We start from the raw sequence: 15,212 nt of genomic DNA on the forward strand, positions 1-15,212 counted from the left end.
GCCGCCGGCCGCCTTCCTGTGCGTCAGCCGGGCTCCGAGGGATGCTCCGGGTTTGCGCCCAGCGCTTAACCCTCCCCCACACACACACTCCACCCCCCCAAAAAAGCCCCAACAACGTCGGGCCCCCCTGCAGTCTCAGTCCGGTTGCGTGAAATGTGCAGGTATGAGAGAAGCAGAAGTCATGCCAATCACCTAGGGAAAGTTCAGAGGAGGGTGGAGTTTATTTGTCTTCAGGAAGACTTAAAAAACATTAAAATCTTTCCAACTTGTACTGTTGGGCCCGAGCCTGGGCAGAGGGCTGGGGCCCGCTGTGCTGGGGGCCATCGTGCCCCTGGGGAGCCAGGGTTCTGCTGCCGCACTGAGGGGCATGGAGCCACCAGCTTCCCCACACACGTACTCGCCATCTGACTGCTGCTATAATGAACACTAGTCAAAAGGCAAAGGACAGCCCTTCCAGGAGTTTGGCCGCAGGACGTGGAAACGATGTGTGCGGTGGCTTCCTACAGCATTCCTCATGTCGGGTAGTACCTGGAATGCAGGAGCTTCTCTCCAAGATAAAAGATTTCATCCCTGGCCTAAGGACTTAACAATCCAACAGTGTCTCTGTAAACAGCGTTCTTACAGCAAGGGTTATGGCAATAGAGACATGCCCCAAGTATTTTTTCCCTCAAGAGGTATATTATTGGAATGAGGATTTCTACAATAGCAGGTACAACACTGCTAAAACCAAAGTGAGTGGAAAATGCTAAATTATGACTGTTTCAAATCCATTTTACCTCAGCACGGGGCTTGAGTGGTAGGGTCGTGCCTCTGATGTGATGCAAAGCAGCTGCAATCTGCCCTAAAAAGGAGGTCTTTGAGTGACACTTGTTTTGTTTGTCGTATTTTGTCTTACCAGGAACCCCAGTCATGAGCGAGGCTTTTCTGCACCAGGCTGGGCAAACCTGGAGTAAGAGGCATGCTGACAGAGCCTGCCAGGGAGCCAACCAAAGGGCATTACACTCTCTGTGCACTGAGAGGAGCACGAAAACTTGTTCAATTGAAAAAGCCGGGTGCTGGAGATGCAGTTAAGAGGGAGGTGTGTGTCCATATTGATGTGTGGTTATATTTTCCAGATCGAGCAGAGGTAGAATGGAAAGTGAGGTAAGAAGCTTTGATACATAGGCAACTTTTAGGAGATCAGGTGTCAGCAGTTGAACTGTGTCTGAATATCGGCTGGGTAGACATCATATTCACTGTACCTGTGCTTGAAATGAGATTCTGCATTATCTTTAATAGCATTTAGAAATTTTTCAGGTGAATTTGTGTAGAGACCCAGGATCATAACAGAAGTCTGCAAAATCCTGATTTATGGAATTGCGTAGTCCAATACATATTTCAGAAGACTATTTATTTATGTTGTTCTTTTACATCTTGTAATTGCATATTTGTTCATTACCTTTTTCAAGTGAGATGAGGGTGTAATGTACTAGAGGATTTTCTTCAGCCTCTTATTTTCTTGCTAAATGACCAGAATGCAAAACTATATTAGCTTTACAACCCAGAAACAAAAGCTAGGTGTATGAGGCTGGAGGAATGCTTGTGTTGCTGTTCATGACCAGACGTACAACTAGTCCCAAACTGCATTTTGATTTCTGTAAGCGGCTGACTGTTCTTGGTTCTGATTTAACTCAGCTGCCACTGGCTCAAAAGAGCTGACATGAGAGCAGAATGACAATATTTTCACTGCCTTTTTGGGGGAACTAAGGACCAAGCTGAATGTCAGACTTGATTTGTGTCCGAAGAGGTCAGTCCCCAAATACATTGAGTTTGGCAAGTCTCTGGTCAGACCTACCATCTGTCCTTCAGATTTCAACAAGCATAGGAAGCTGCACTTCACTTATGTTTCTGTTTTTGCTGATGGATATCCTGATGTTTCATTCAGAATACATAAGCTTACACACATTTTATAATCTTTCCATAGGACTGCATACCGTCATTTTCTATACGTGATAAATAATCTTAGGGATCAACGGGAGTTTTGTCAGATTTTGTTCTCTACCATTTGGCGAATAGTCATCGTTTTCTAAGGCAACTTTCACATGGTTTACTGTGTACAGGTAAGCTTGTGTAGGTACCACTCTGGGATATTGAATTAGTAATTTGAGGACCACCCAGGAAATAACATTGATTAGTAATGTGATTTCGTGCTGTCAGTAGGGGGAACTATTGCACTGTACTGTTTTCATTAGCTTTTAAATAAATATTGTTAACTATTTCTTTTTCTTTTTAGGTTAAGTACTCGTTCTCTGAGCATCCTTACATAACTGCTATCTGTAATGATAAGAAGACAGGTAGTTCATACCGTGCCAATAAAATAAGACAGTAACGGGTTTCCAATCCCCTTTTTGCTTGCTGTTTCTCCACTTAACCTAGAGAAGAAGCTATACGGTGGAGTGGTTGCTATTAAGATGATACTATGCTTCATACTATCTGATGCAAATATCCATTCAGGCTTGCTTCAAGAGGCCATGAAACAAAAGCTTAGTTAGGTGTCGTGCCCAAAACCTAGGGTAATCAGAGGTCATTCTTCGTCCGAGGTTCAGAGATTGTTTTCTGGGAAGATGGTTGCTATTCCCCTTTTCCCTCCTTCCTCCCCCACTTTCTGGCAGGTGTGGTAGTGAAGGCAGATCAATTGCCAGGATGGAGAGCAGCTGTGGAACCAGCTGTTGGGGGTGCAGGATGCCGGATATGAGCCATGGCTGTGGAGGCAGTAGAACAGGGGTGTGATCCTCACAGCAAGGCGTGCAGGAAAATGAGTGGAGTCACTTGTGGAATTACAGTAAGTCAGGGGGAGTCCTGGGGCTTTACAGAAGCTCGCTGGAGACTGGAAGGGAAGTGGATTTTATTTGAAGGAAGGGAATAAAGAGGTTTGTGGTCCTAGGGCATTAGAGTTGGATAGTCAAATGGGTTTGAGGTATGGCTGATCATGAAAAGGCCTGAGGTGTGCATAGGAAGATAAGGCAGCCTGAGTGGGGGAAGCTGTTTGAGGAGTACAGGTGGGAGAGAGGAGAGTGCGGAGCAACAGAACATGCTGTCAGAGTGGTGAGGGCTAAGAGGTTCTGTTCTGAGGCTGAGGGATGGCTTAGGTCTATGCTCTTGGAAGAAGGGTCAGTGGGGTGTGCTAGCACACTATAAAGGATGTGATGATGCTTGGACACATGAGGGGAAACTGCTGTGGTGCAGAACTGAGATGAGAAGAAAGAGATGGTCTAGGTCAGTTCAAGGAAGCTCTGGAGGAGAGCTATGTGGGATAGGATCCTGGAGGAGATGGCTCAAGGCATGCAGTCATTGCTGCTGCGCTAACACGAGGAGGGTGTGAAGGAGGCAGTTGCATGGGCTGAAAGGAGAAGCTTAGGGGCAAGGAGTTGTGGCTCACACTCGGTGGGAGGAGTTCAGTGTGGTACAAGGGCAAGGCAGGACAGGCTGAAACGATGCTTGTGAAGTTGGGGGTGAAGAAGCAAAGAGCCTCGGGCAGCCCATGGAGGGGAAGGAGTTTCTTCAGCTGCACTGAGTCACAGTAGTATGGTGAGGGTGCAGGTTGCAGCCCTGGATAGTACAGACAGGCACAGGCCAGGAAAGGTTCAAGCCACAGTTGAGTTTGGCAGGTCAAGGTTGATCTTCACTCTGTAGCACTTCATTCCACTTCACCAGTGTTTCAGCACTGGTCAAAGCCCGAGAGTAAGAAGCAAGTGTCTAAATTGTGTGGGCAATTTAAAAGGAAGAAAAAGTCTCAAGTGATGGAGAAGGAATTCAGGACATGGTAATCTTCTCATCAAAAGTTCACAAAGTTGTTTCTAGGAACACTGAGACAATTTATTACTTTGAGCTGTCTGACCTCCCTGTAATCAAGATTATCATCTCTTATGTTTGGCCTCTAGTCATTATACTCCTTGACTAACCTTTAATTAGAGTATGTGTCATCTATCTTTTCCATAAAGGAGACATTTAGCTTGTACATGCTATACATGCATTATGTTTTGTATGTGAACTGTTCATAGCTTTTCTTCTTACATTCAGAACATGGGCTTCTGGTCTCAGTGAGACTAGTAAACAATGTAATCATGAGAAATTGCCTTGCTGACAGTGCAGTTCCTCCTAGTCAGCACAGCGTAAATCAGCAGCTGTGTGTGCAGGTCACATCCCTTACTGTCCTCTATTTCAGAGAAAAAGACAGGAATGGCAATGTTGTTCTGAAGTTACATGTTGTAACAAGCTGTTTATGAATACTGGAAAGAACTCTTAGCTCTGTGTGTGTGTGTAGCTAAAAGAATGATTGTTAAGCTTAGAAGAGGTGGGGTTATTTGGCTGTTTGGTTGTTCTCGATTGCTGAAAAACTTACTGTTTCCTCCCTTCCAGCGGTGAATGAACTATATGTGCAGATGTATAAATCCATATGAAGTAAAGATACATATCTCACCCAAATTCAAGATTATACCAGCTCAAAAAAAAAAAAGTAATTAACTTGCCATGTAGGAAAAAATGAGAAATCAGGAATAATAAAAAAATGTTTTCTCCTACTGAATTGGGCTCGGGTCTCTGCTTTTGTGCCAGTATAGCCTTTCAATACAGCAGTCTTTAGCTTTGTTTTTTTGGCAGGTGCGGGTAGAGTGACCACTCAGCAATGCAGGAGCAGGTCAGAATGAATGCCCTGTAGGTTGGGGACTTCCCTCCTGAGGCTTTTCGCTGTGGCTTGTGCCTGTGCCCAGACCTCTTCAGCCTTGATGGGGTGTCCGTGCCCATCCCTACTGCTGGGGAGAAGGTCTTCTGCACTGGTTTATACTAAGATCAAAGTGAGAAGTTCTTTTGTCAAACTGGGACATCAGGAGTTCCCTTATTGTTATCTTTGAACAACAGGTATGTTGCTTTGATGTATGCTTTATTTATCATTGTACCTCTTGATGTCATATTCGCAATTTTGCACTGGGTGATTTAATGTGTGTTCTGAGAAGGCTTGTAGGTGTTGGCTCTCAAGAGGAAAGATCTGGATATTCTGTTGAGTGTTTGCTGGGAAAGAGCTATTCCTCTAAGGAAAAAGAAGCCCGTGCATCTCTCTTGTAGAAATTAAGGCTCATGCCACTTGGGGTCCTACAGTCACCATGCAAACTTATACACTGACAAAATGAAGGTAGGAAGAAATTATCTGAAAGGCCTCAATTCCACCTGAATGCTAATCTGTCGTTGTTTATGGAAGGGGCATGTGTGGAGAAATGAAGGAAGCATGGAAAGAAGTGAGGGTAAAGAAAGTAGTTCAGAAGAGCAAGGAGGAGAGGAACTCTGGGGGCCTTATATTAATTACCTTGTAGTGTAAATGAAACATCCTGTGGTAATGAAAAATTGCATATGTGGAATATCATTGTAAATCTTCTTTGCCTTGTATCCCTCCTCTGGTCACTAGTTTTTCAGCAATTTTCATTGCTTGTTATATTTGATTGCTTTAACCGTTCCACTTAATAAATGACATCGTGCAAATTTAAGTTTTGCTTTCCCTGAATTACTTTAGAGTGAGGTTTCCTTACTTGCTTGTAGTTATGTAGGTTGTTAGGAATGCTAGTAGTGCTATTTTAATAGATTTTTTCACACTGTGTAATCTGTGGGTGCTCAGGAAGTTTTTTTCTTATTTTATACAACAGTTTCCCTGTCAATTGGTAATGATCACTTTTTGTTTGCACAGAAGCTGAGGACTTTGTGATTAGTGGTTTCCAAAGTAGAGTGTGAGAAAGGAATACAAAATCAGTGTGATTTGGGGAATGCTGTGGTTTTGTATATATGTTCCTGTGAGGTACATCTTGGAGGGCAGAATGGAGATTCTTGGTGAGGCAACCTGATTAGTATGTAAGTCAATGTCGGCTGGACAGGAGAAAAAGAAATTTTTTTCATAGTAAGCTCACTTGGGATTTGTGCTGTCAATAGTTACTTAAATTCTTACTGCCTTCCTTACCTGGGATCAAGATGACTATGCATAATGGTAATTTCTGAGCATACTTAAGAATATTTTCATTTTGCAGTCTCTTAAGTCCTTAGAGGAGTCCTTGAGTTTTATTAAGCTTGCCAGTGTATGCTAATTGCAAAACCCAGTTTGATGCCGAACAATGACTTCCAAATGAAAAGATCAATAATTTTAGAATTAGTAATGGATTGTGCTCTGAGAAGATAACTTGGTTAATTAATTTAATAAAGTCTTTTCACAAAGGGAGCAATTAAACCAAAGTTTGATTATCTCTGCTTGATAATACTTTAAATATTCTGTATTAAAGTTACAGGTTTTAACTCTGATGGTACCAAAGGAACTTCTTGATTTATGTTATTCTCTGAAACTCCTTATCTTTTTATATTATTTGTATAACAAAGCACACATCTTCAGAAATAATGTCAGCTTTTTTCCTCAGCTAGGCAATAAGATATCAACAAATCTGAAGCACTTGTACGGTTGACCGTAATTGTGTTGTTGGATATCACAAGGAGGATAGCAATCCCATGCCTGTTATGGACTCATTGTTTTGTGTCCTGGTGAATGCCTTAAATGCTGACTTACCGATTTATTTGAAAAACAGGGCATGGTTTTGAAGGGGAGGGCAATGTTTGCAGCATGAATTCCTCCCTTAGACTGGTGCATGTCGTGTGTTGTTTGAGCTTGTGCTCTGGGTTAGAGCATGCTGAGGCTCTTGCCAAATTGGAGAGTTCTGAATCAGAACTGGGTTAGGGCTGAAGTGGGCAGTAAGCTGTTGTACAAACCTGGGTATGGGCAGCACGACTTCAGTGGCATCACTCAGACACCCACAAATTCTAGGTGTGTAAAAGACTGGGCAGCAATTCTGAGGATTGTGTTCCTCGGCTCGGCTCCTAAACGACACCCAGATTTCATTTTAAGTGCATTTAGCATCTTGCCTTTAATTAAAAATGAGGCTAAGGTTTGCTTTGATATGCTGCCTTGTGTTAGACAGCAAACTGCAGCGTTGTTGCTGCTCTGTGCACGTGGCCAAGCTGGGTGGACGGGTCGCAGAAAAGAACTACTTGGGTGTTTCTGACTCTGTCCTTGTCAGACTTTTGTGTGCTGGAGGAGCATCCTAGCAAACAGTCTTGTGTTAGACTCACACTGGTGAACAAGAATTAAACACGGGCTTTTGCTCTTTTGTGCTAATTGTCTAGTAATATAAATGTTGCCAAAATACAAAAATGGATGGTGCTATGAAGGCACTCTTTTAAAATACAAGCCATAAATAACTTTTTTTTTCTGGTGTTCTCTGACTCATACGTATCATTAAATATTAGGAATGATAAATTTTTCAATACTTTGAACACAGAATAAAGAGTTCCTCTTTGTACAGTTTGTATCATTGATCCTAAAACCAACATGGGTGGAAATCTGTGATCCCAATTTTCCTCTTCTCTCCTCTAGTTTAGGATCACCGGCATCTGCCTGCTGAGAATCCGTGACTCTTAGATTTTCAGAGAGGCAACCTTGATCAGGAGGTCATCTTGATCAGTGTTTTTCAAGCTTATTCTTATTCATATGGCCTCCTAAACTTATTGGAAAAAAATCTGAGCATTACCTAACTTCTTTGGGGGAAAAAATGAATCACAAAGCCATTGTGGATTGCTGCCACAGTAGTTATCAATTACACTCAGAAAAATAAGGCAAAGCATTTGAACAATTATAATTTTTCCAGTGCTGATTTTGTTTAGTTCTTTCCATACCTAGGAATGTAAGCATGTCTTTCAAAAAAATCTTACTTTGTGTGTAGGTTGTTTTGCAAACTGCTGCATGAAGGTTTATGACCTACTTGTGACCCAGAGACGGAGAAGTGCTGCTCCAATAGCTGTGGCGGTGCAGATAACCTACACCACCGCTAATGTTATCTTTTGTCAAAAAAGAAACCACTGAGTTCTCTGAACTCATGAGAACTGAGCAAGAGGTTCTCAGTTAAATTGACACTAATATCTCTTGTGGTATTTTTTTTTTTTAACTTTGTTTTACAAACCATATGTTGTTGTTTTTTAAAGTGCTTTTACTGGGAAGGAATAACATAATACTGTATCTGAATGCATAGCAGTCACAGCACTGGGGGGTGCAGGGCATTGAGCACTGCTGAAAGGTGGGATATTGTTAAATACTGTACCTAGTATATGGCCTGGTTCGCAATATCTTTCCTTGAAGCCCTAGAAAGAAAATGGACAGCTGAGGGGTTTTGCCCAACCTGCTTGTGTGCCTCCCCTTTGCTGGGAGAGGCAGCTGTGCAATGTGTTGATGACCGGTACAGCTGGGGGGAGGGGGCTGAGCCCAGGGGACACCTTGGAAAGGACCTGCCCAAACACTTGAGGGAGGGAGGTACATCTGGAGTCTGTATGCTGTGTAGTTTGAAGGCTACATCTTGTAAAGTGCCATTTCCTTGGACGCAAACTTCTTTTTATTTTTCCTTTGAGATTGTTGGAGCAAGGAGTGTAAGTGCACATCTGGAAGGAGAGGAGTGCCCTGTCTGAGGAAGCCAGTGATCTCCACCCCTTGGCAGCTCCTATGTTGTCAGCTTTGACTACAAGCCATACATGTGAAAATATAAAAATACATTTCTTAGTATTAAAGGAATATTTAGCAATAGGAATTAGCTATCTATGAAAACTTAAATGGCCATACTCAGCTGATGAGAAGAATGATCTTGATGTGTAGTGTTAAATTTTGCATACTTCTGCAGCTAGATTTGAATCTTCTGTCTTGAGCTCACTACCAGTGTTGTGTAAATCATACCATATGTTAGGCATCTTCAAAAGAAAACTGAGCAAACCACACAGTAATTAAAGTGTGGGTTTTTTTTTTTTAAATCAGACTTTTTTTTTTTGCTTATTTGAAGATTTATTTCTTTGCAGCTCTGGTGAGAATAAGTGTCTTTACATTGCTTTGTGAACTGCTTATTTTTTTCTCAGAGGATCCTAATTCTGAATAAATGCAGGAATCTGTGGTCTTTGTACCATTAGTGTTAAGAGGGGAAACAACTATGAAGGGAAGTCCCAAATGCAGCAGACCATAGCTAGGGGACAGCAAAGCCTACTGCCATCTCAAAACTTTTCCTGTTTCATAAGTCTGAGGAAATACAAGTGTTGATAGGTTTAATGAGGTTCTCAAATGACAGGAGGTTGTGTGCTCATGTAGGAGTTGTGTGGTGACTCAGAGGTGGCCACATTTGAGTTGCATGAATGCATGTTTTCAAGCAATATGGTTACATTGCCTAGGTTCACCAAGGTGAAAACTGTTTTCCAGCTAATGTTGTGCTAGGTAGCGAGTAATTTGCAAGAAGGCTATAAAGAGATATCCTGATGAAATTATGGAAATTAGGAGTAAAAGGACTGCATTGCCATTCAGAAGGATCTTTTTGAGAATGACAGTACATAACATTAGGCTCTACCTCATGTTACAGAAAGACAATACTGGTAGGATATAGTATCATAGAATGGTTTGGGTTGGAAGGGACCCTAAAGATCATCTAGTTCCAACACCCCCTGCCATGGGCAGGAACACCTTCCACTAGACCAGGTTGCTCAAAGCCCCATCCATCCTAGGCTTGAACAACACTTCCAGGGATGAGGCATCCACAACTTCTCTGGACAACCGGTTCCCGTATCTCACCACCCTCACAGTAAAGAATTTCTTCCTAATATCCAATCTAAAGCTACCCTCTTTCAGTTTAAAACCATTACCCCTTGTCCTATCACTTCCTTCCCTGATAAAGAGTCCCGCCCCATCTGTCCTGTAGGCCACCTTCAGATACTGGAAGGCTGCTATAAGGTGTCCCTGGAGTGTTCTCTTCTCCAGGCTGAACAACCCCAACTGTCTCAGCCTTTCTTCACAGGAGAGGTGCTCCAGCCCTCTGATCATCTTTGTGGCCCTCCTCTGGACCCGACTGATATAGTTTGTTTGCAAGCCAGATCTTGCTCCCATAGCTACCTTTACTGTCCTAAATATTGACTTATTAGTCTGCTGGCTGGGTGGGACGTGGCGAACCTCTTGAAACTAAGCCAAAGTAATGGGTGTTATGAGGTGTGTTTAATTACAGTATATTGGAAAGCAAGTTATGTCTCACACTAGCATTCAGACTAGCCAAGGAGCTGTTATCCATTAGAACATACAATCGGTATTTTCTTCTATGAGTTGTAAATCATAGAATCGTTATGGTTCAAAGAGACTGTCTACATCCCCCAGGGATGGGAACTCAACCACTTCCCTGGACAGCCTGTTCCAATGTTTGATAAGCCTTTTCAGTGAAGAAATTTTTCGTAATATCCAATCTAAACCTTCCCTGGCACAACTTGAGGCCGTTTCCTCTTGTCCTATTGCCTATTACTTGGGAAAAGAGACCAGCCCCCACTTTGCTACAACCTCTGTTTGGGTAGTTGTAGCGAGGGATAAGGTCTCCCCTCAGCCTCCTTTTCTCCAGGCTAAATAACCCCAGTTTCCTCATCCACTCTTCGTAAGACTTGTGCTCTAGACCCTTCACCAGCTTCGTTGCCCCTCTCTGGACACGCTCCAGCACCTCAATATCTTTCTTGTAGTGAGGGTTTCAAAACTGAACACAGTACTCAAGGTGCAGCCTCACCAGTGCTGAGTACAGGGGGACGAATGCTTCCCTAGTTCTGCTGGCCACACTATTTCTAATACATGCCAGGATGCTGTTGGCCTTCTCAGCCACTTGAGCACGCTGCTGGCTCATATTCAGCCAGCTGTCTACCAGTACCCATTAATTTTTTCCGCCCGGCCCCGCCCCAGCCCCTCTTCCCCAAGCCTGTAGTGCTGCACGGGGTTGTTGTGACCCAAGTACAGGACCTGGCGCTTGACCTTGCTGAACCTCGTACCATTGGCCTCGGCCCATTGATCCAGCCTGTCCAGATCCCTCTGTAGAGCCTTCCTACCCTTAAGCAGATCAACACTGCTCCCCAACTTGGTATTGTCTGCAAACTATTGTCTGAGGGTGCACTCGATCCCATCGTCCAGATCATTGATAAAGATATTAAACAGAACTGGCCCCAATACTGAGCCCTGGGGAAAACCACTAGTGACTGGCTGCCAACTGGATTTAACTCCATTTACCACAATTCTTTGGGCCCAGCCATCTAGTCAGTTTTTCACCCAGTGAAGCCTACACCCATCCAAGCCACAAACAGCCAGTTGCTCCAGGAGAATGCCGTGAGAAACAGGGTCAAAAGCCTTACCAAAGTCCAGGTAGTCAACATCCATGGCCTTTCCCTCATTCACTAAGCAGGTCACCTTGTCATAGATGGAGATCTGGGTAGTCAATCAGGACCTGCCTTTCATAAACCCATACTGCCTGTGCCTGATTGCCTGGTTGTCCTGTATGTGCCATGTGGCGGCACTCAGGATGATCAGTTCCATAACCTTCCCCGGCACTGAGGTCAGACTGAAAGGCCTGTAGTTCCCTGGATCGTATTCTTTCAAATATGGAAAAATAGGCTAAAGAGAGTGCTGGTTGGAAAAAGCACTTCAAAAACTCCCGGAGCAAAGTTCAGATTCAAATTGTAAAGCCCATTTGGTCTTCCATCAACATTCAGATTTGTGTATATCACAGTATCTGCCAGATCACAGCAGCAGGTGTTTCTTCACTGTAGTAAAATGTTTCATTTCTTCTAGTATCTACTTTACTATTTTGGTATTGTCTTCAATGAAATTTTTTCTAATTATGGTTCCTTTAAATTCCTTCTTTTTTTGTGTTCTATCTTAATCTCTAATAGATATGCATGTTTGCCCTGGAGGAAAATAAAGCATGATGATGACCACACAGATGCTTCAGAGTGGTGAGGTTGTGCATCGTTTATGCAAAATAGAAGTATCAGATTAATATGGAATTAGCTTTATTACAATAAAAGTTCCCTCTTGCAATCATTCATTCCCATCCAGCCTATAGCCAGGCTGAAGAATGTTACTGCTCTGATTGTGTGTGTAGTGATGGTGATTAGAGGCCCTGAGGCCCTGACTCCGTTTTGCTAAACGTTACATGCATCTGTCACCCAAAGTGCTTAGTATTTAAAGGTAAAAGGTGTGTGGTTGAATAAGCAGTAGAAATGTAGAAGGGGCAATAAAAGGCAACAGCGGAGTAATGATCAGTGCTGGAAGCAGTGGTTATGTTGCTCAGCTGCATCTCTGACAAACTTTGAGGCAAAGCCCTTTAGGGTAACGTGTTTGGTTTTCAGTGCCTCTGTTTCCTCATCTGCAAAATGCTATATCCGTCTGGCAAGTGTGTTGTCCTGCTTGTAAAGTTCTTCTTTTTGCACAAGAATGCTATTGAGATGTTACAGCTGTTATTTGTGTTAATGGGGCTTGTGGTATAATTAGAACTGACTTATTGAACTTTTTTTTAAGCAGAAGGTGTTATTAAAATCATCATGATATAGATATATAAGGATTTTCAAGTACAGTATGGGTTATGTTAAAGATCACCTTAGCCATTATTTGTCAACTTTTGTTCTTTGCTTCTTTGCTTTGTTGTTACTCTTATTTTTGGGGCTGCGCAACTAGGTATTGGGGGTACAGTGATCCAAGGAAATAATGGTGAGATCACACCAAGTGACTATTAAATGAAATTTGGCAGGTTTAGCGCTAGAAATGTTTACAGGCATCTTATTAACTAGGGGAAAACTTTCCAGATTACTTATATTATTGTTTTAGTGTTTACACTATAGTTTCTACTCTGTGATTCTGTCTCACGGATTCCAAGATTTCAAACCTTAAAAAACTAAAACATACAAAAAATGTGGATTTGAATCCTGCTAAGATTAGCATTGCAACAAACTCTTTTATTCTACATGACTTTTTTAATCCTTCTGTGAACTTTTAACAATTCGTTTTTTCCTGCTTCCTCCCCATTGACTTTGACTACATGGAAAGTATCTTTGGAACATACATTTAAATAGGAATTCAGAATCATGAGCAGACACCCACATAGTCTCATCGCCTGGAATTAAGTACTTTCATGACAAAACAGGGTGTAGCATAAATCTGTTTGGATTAATTAAGCAATAATTGCTTCTAGAAACACTGGTCAAGTTGTGTTGTGTTTTTTTTAATAAAGGAAAAGATGATGCAAGTGCAAATTGTTGTAATGCTGAAATACTGTAGGTGTAGTTTCAATGGAAGTATAATACAGTCAAGACTGATGTCTCTCATATCTCATCCTGCTGGTTATTTGAAAGTAGTAAAATACCATTTCAGAGCACATGTTAAAACTTGCCACTATATTGTTTAACAGCCATCATATGAATATTTAATTTAAATAAAATATTTTAAAACACAAAGGCTTATTTTTCAGGGCTTCATCAAACTATGCTTACCTTCAAATTGTGCCTGAGTTCCCCTTAAAATGCGTTGAAGTTAAATAAGAGAAAGCTTGTCAGGATTTTGAGGCTTGCTATGTATTTAGACAGTTCAGCTCCTAACCCTCTGCCTTTGAGACATCCTGAAGTTCATGTCCTATGCCTGTGTTATTCCTCAGCAAGAATTGATCTGGCCTGATACACTGGCAAAGCAAAACTTTAATTGTCTTTCAGTACTGCACTTGAATGTATATGCCTCTTTATGACAAGGTAGTCTTATTTGCAGTAAAATCACTTCTCCTTACACAGCTGTGCAGTGAAATAATGATAACATCACAAATCAGCAGGTTTGTCGAAATAAGAGTAGTAGCTCGCCCTCTACTATAGGTGTGTTTCCTGTACAATATTGGACTTAATCATCAGGGACTTCCAAATTGGGAAAACCAATATGTACAGTACTGTATTTATAAATCTAGGTGATGTCAAACTTTCTGTTGCAGAAGGAGAAGTGCTGGATTTACTAAACCATGTTATTTCTGTGGAGCCCACTAATCTCTTTTTCTTGGTTCTTTTCTTTCGTCAAAACACTAGATGCCCTGAGCTATCTGTATAATGATTTCAGGCAGCAATCCACATTGTTAGTTTATTTCCCCTGGGTATATTTGGGGTATTTTTGAAAGTCAACTTAAAAATTGCATGGATCTGTTTGAAAGGAATACAGCAGTTTCCCTTCAATTTTGCCTTACAAGAGCCTCTAGCAGGCTGAATTGCCAGAGGCACACAACTTCTTGGAAACCTGGTGTGGAATGGCAGAGCACAGCTCAACAGGAAAGGTGGTGTTAACACATCATGGCTCTGGTATTTGATGCTCTGGGTGAAGGCTTGCAAGACCGGGAAAAGAAAATCACGTATAAGTAATATCTGCACTTAGTCACCAGGTCTGTTTAGGCAGATACCACTGCTTCCACTTATGCATTTGCAGGTAATTGAGCAAGACAGCAAACGCAGCTAGCTTTAGTCATGGATTTTCAGTTGCACCTTGAACTTTGAAGAGCTGAACTCACTGAAACTTCAGTTGAGACTGAACCTCTGATTTTTCTTGCTATTAAATAAAACCACCTGGAGATTAACAAGCTGGGTAAAAGCAAATTTACTAATTTTGTATTTTCCAAGCCAGAGCTGATTAAAATGTCCAGCTCAAGTCTGCAAGGATCAAAGCGGCTCAAGACACTCTGCAAGACCTCTGCAAACGGCAACTAAATGGCAGTGGCAACTGGTGAGCACTCTCCCGGACCTAGCTGTCCCTCTGCAGCGTGACTGCTCTTTCTGCTGAGCAGTCAGCATGACTTCCAGCCCTAGAGAAGATCCTGTACATTGCATCTGAACTGGTATGCTGTGCCCAGTGGCTCCTGTCATGGCAGCGCATCTCTTTGGTCACATCTCACCCAAAGGCATGGAGAGCAATTTGCTGAACCCCGTGAGCACTTGGGTTCAGCCTTGCTGACTCTCCCAGCTACTGATTGCAGGGATAGCTGAACTGCTTCCCTTCCACCCACTCTTCTTCCTTCCCCAGCTAAGCAGCTGCGAGCTTTAAATCCAAAAACGTGGCAGCCTTAGAGATGGTCCTGCCAGAGTTACTGTCCCTTGATGCTGTGCCATCTGTCAGACAAGTCCTGTGCCGCTCAGGATTCAGAGAGAGAAGTCCTCTGAAAAGCTGGCCTCAGCTAACCCATCCACAAACGTTTATTCCCAGCATTAACTGCTTACCCAAAAGCTCCCCCCACCAATGCAGTTGTATGCTTTTCCATTTCAAATTGCTGTTTTCTGGTGCTTGGTGCTAGTGTTTCACTTCACATCTT

This window comes from Charadrius vociferus, unplaced genomic scaffold, assembly GCF_000708025.1.
Source record: "Charadrius vociferus isolate BGI_N301 unplaced genomic scaffold, ASM70802v2 scaffold147, whole genome shotgun sequence".
NCBI lineage: Eukaryota > Metazoa > Chordata > Aves > Charadriiformes > Charadriidae > Charadrius > Charadrius vociferus.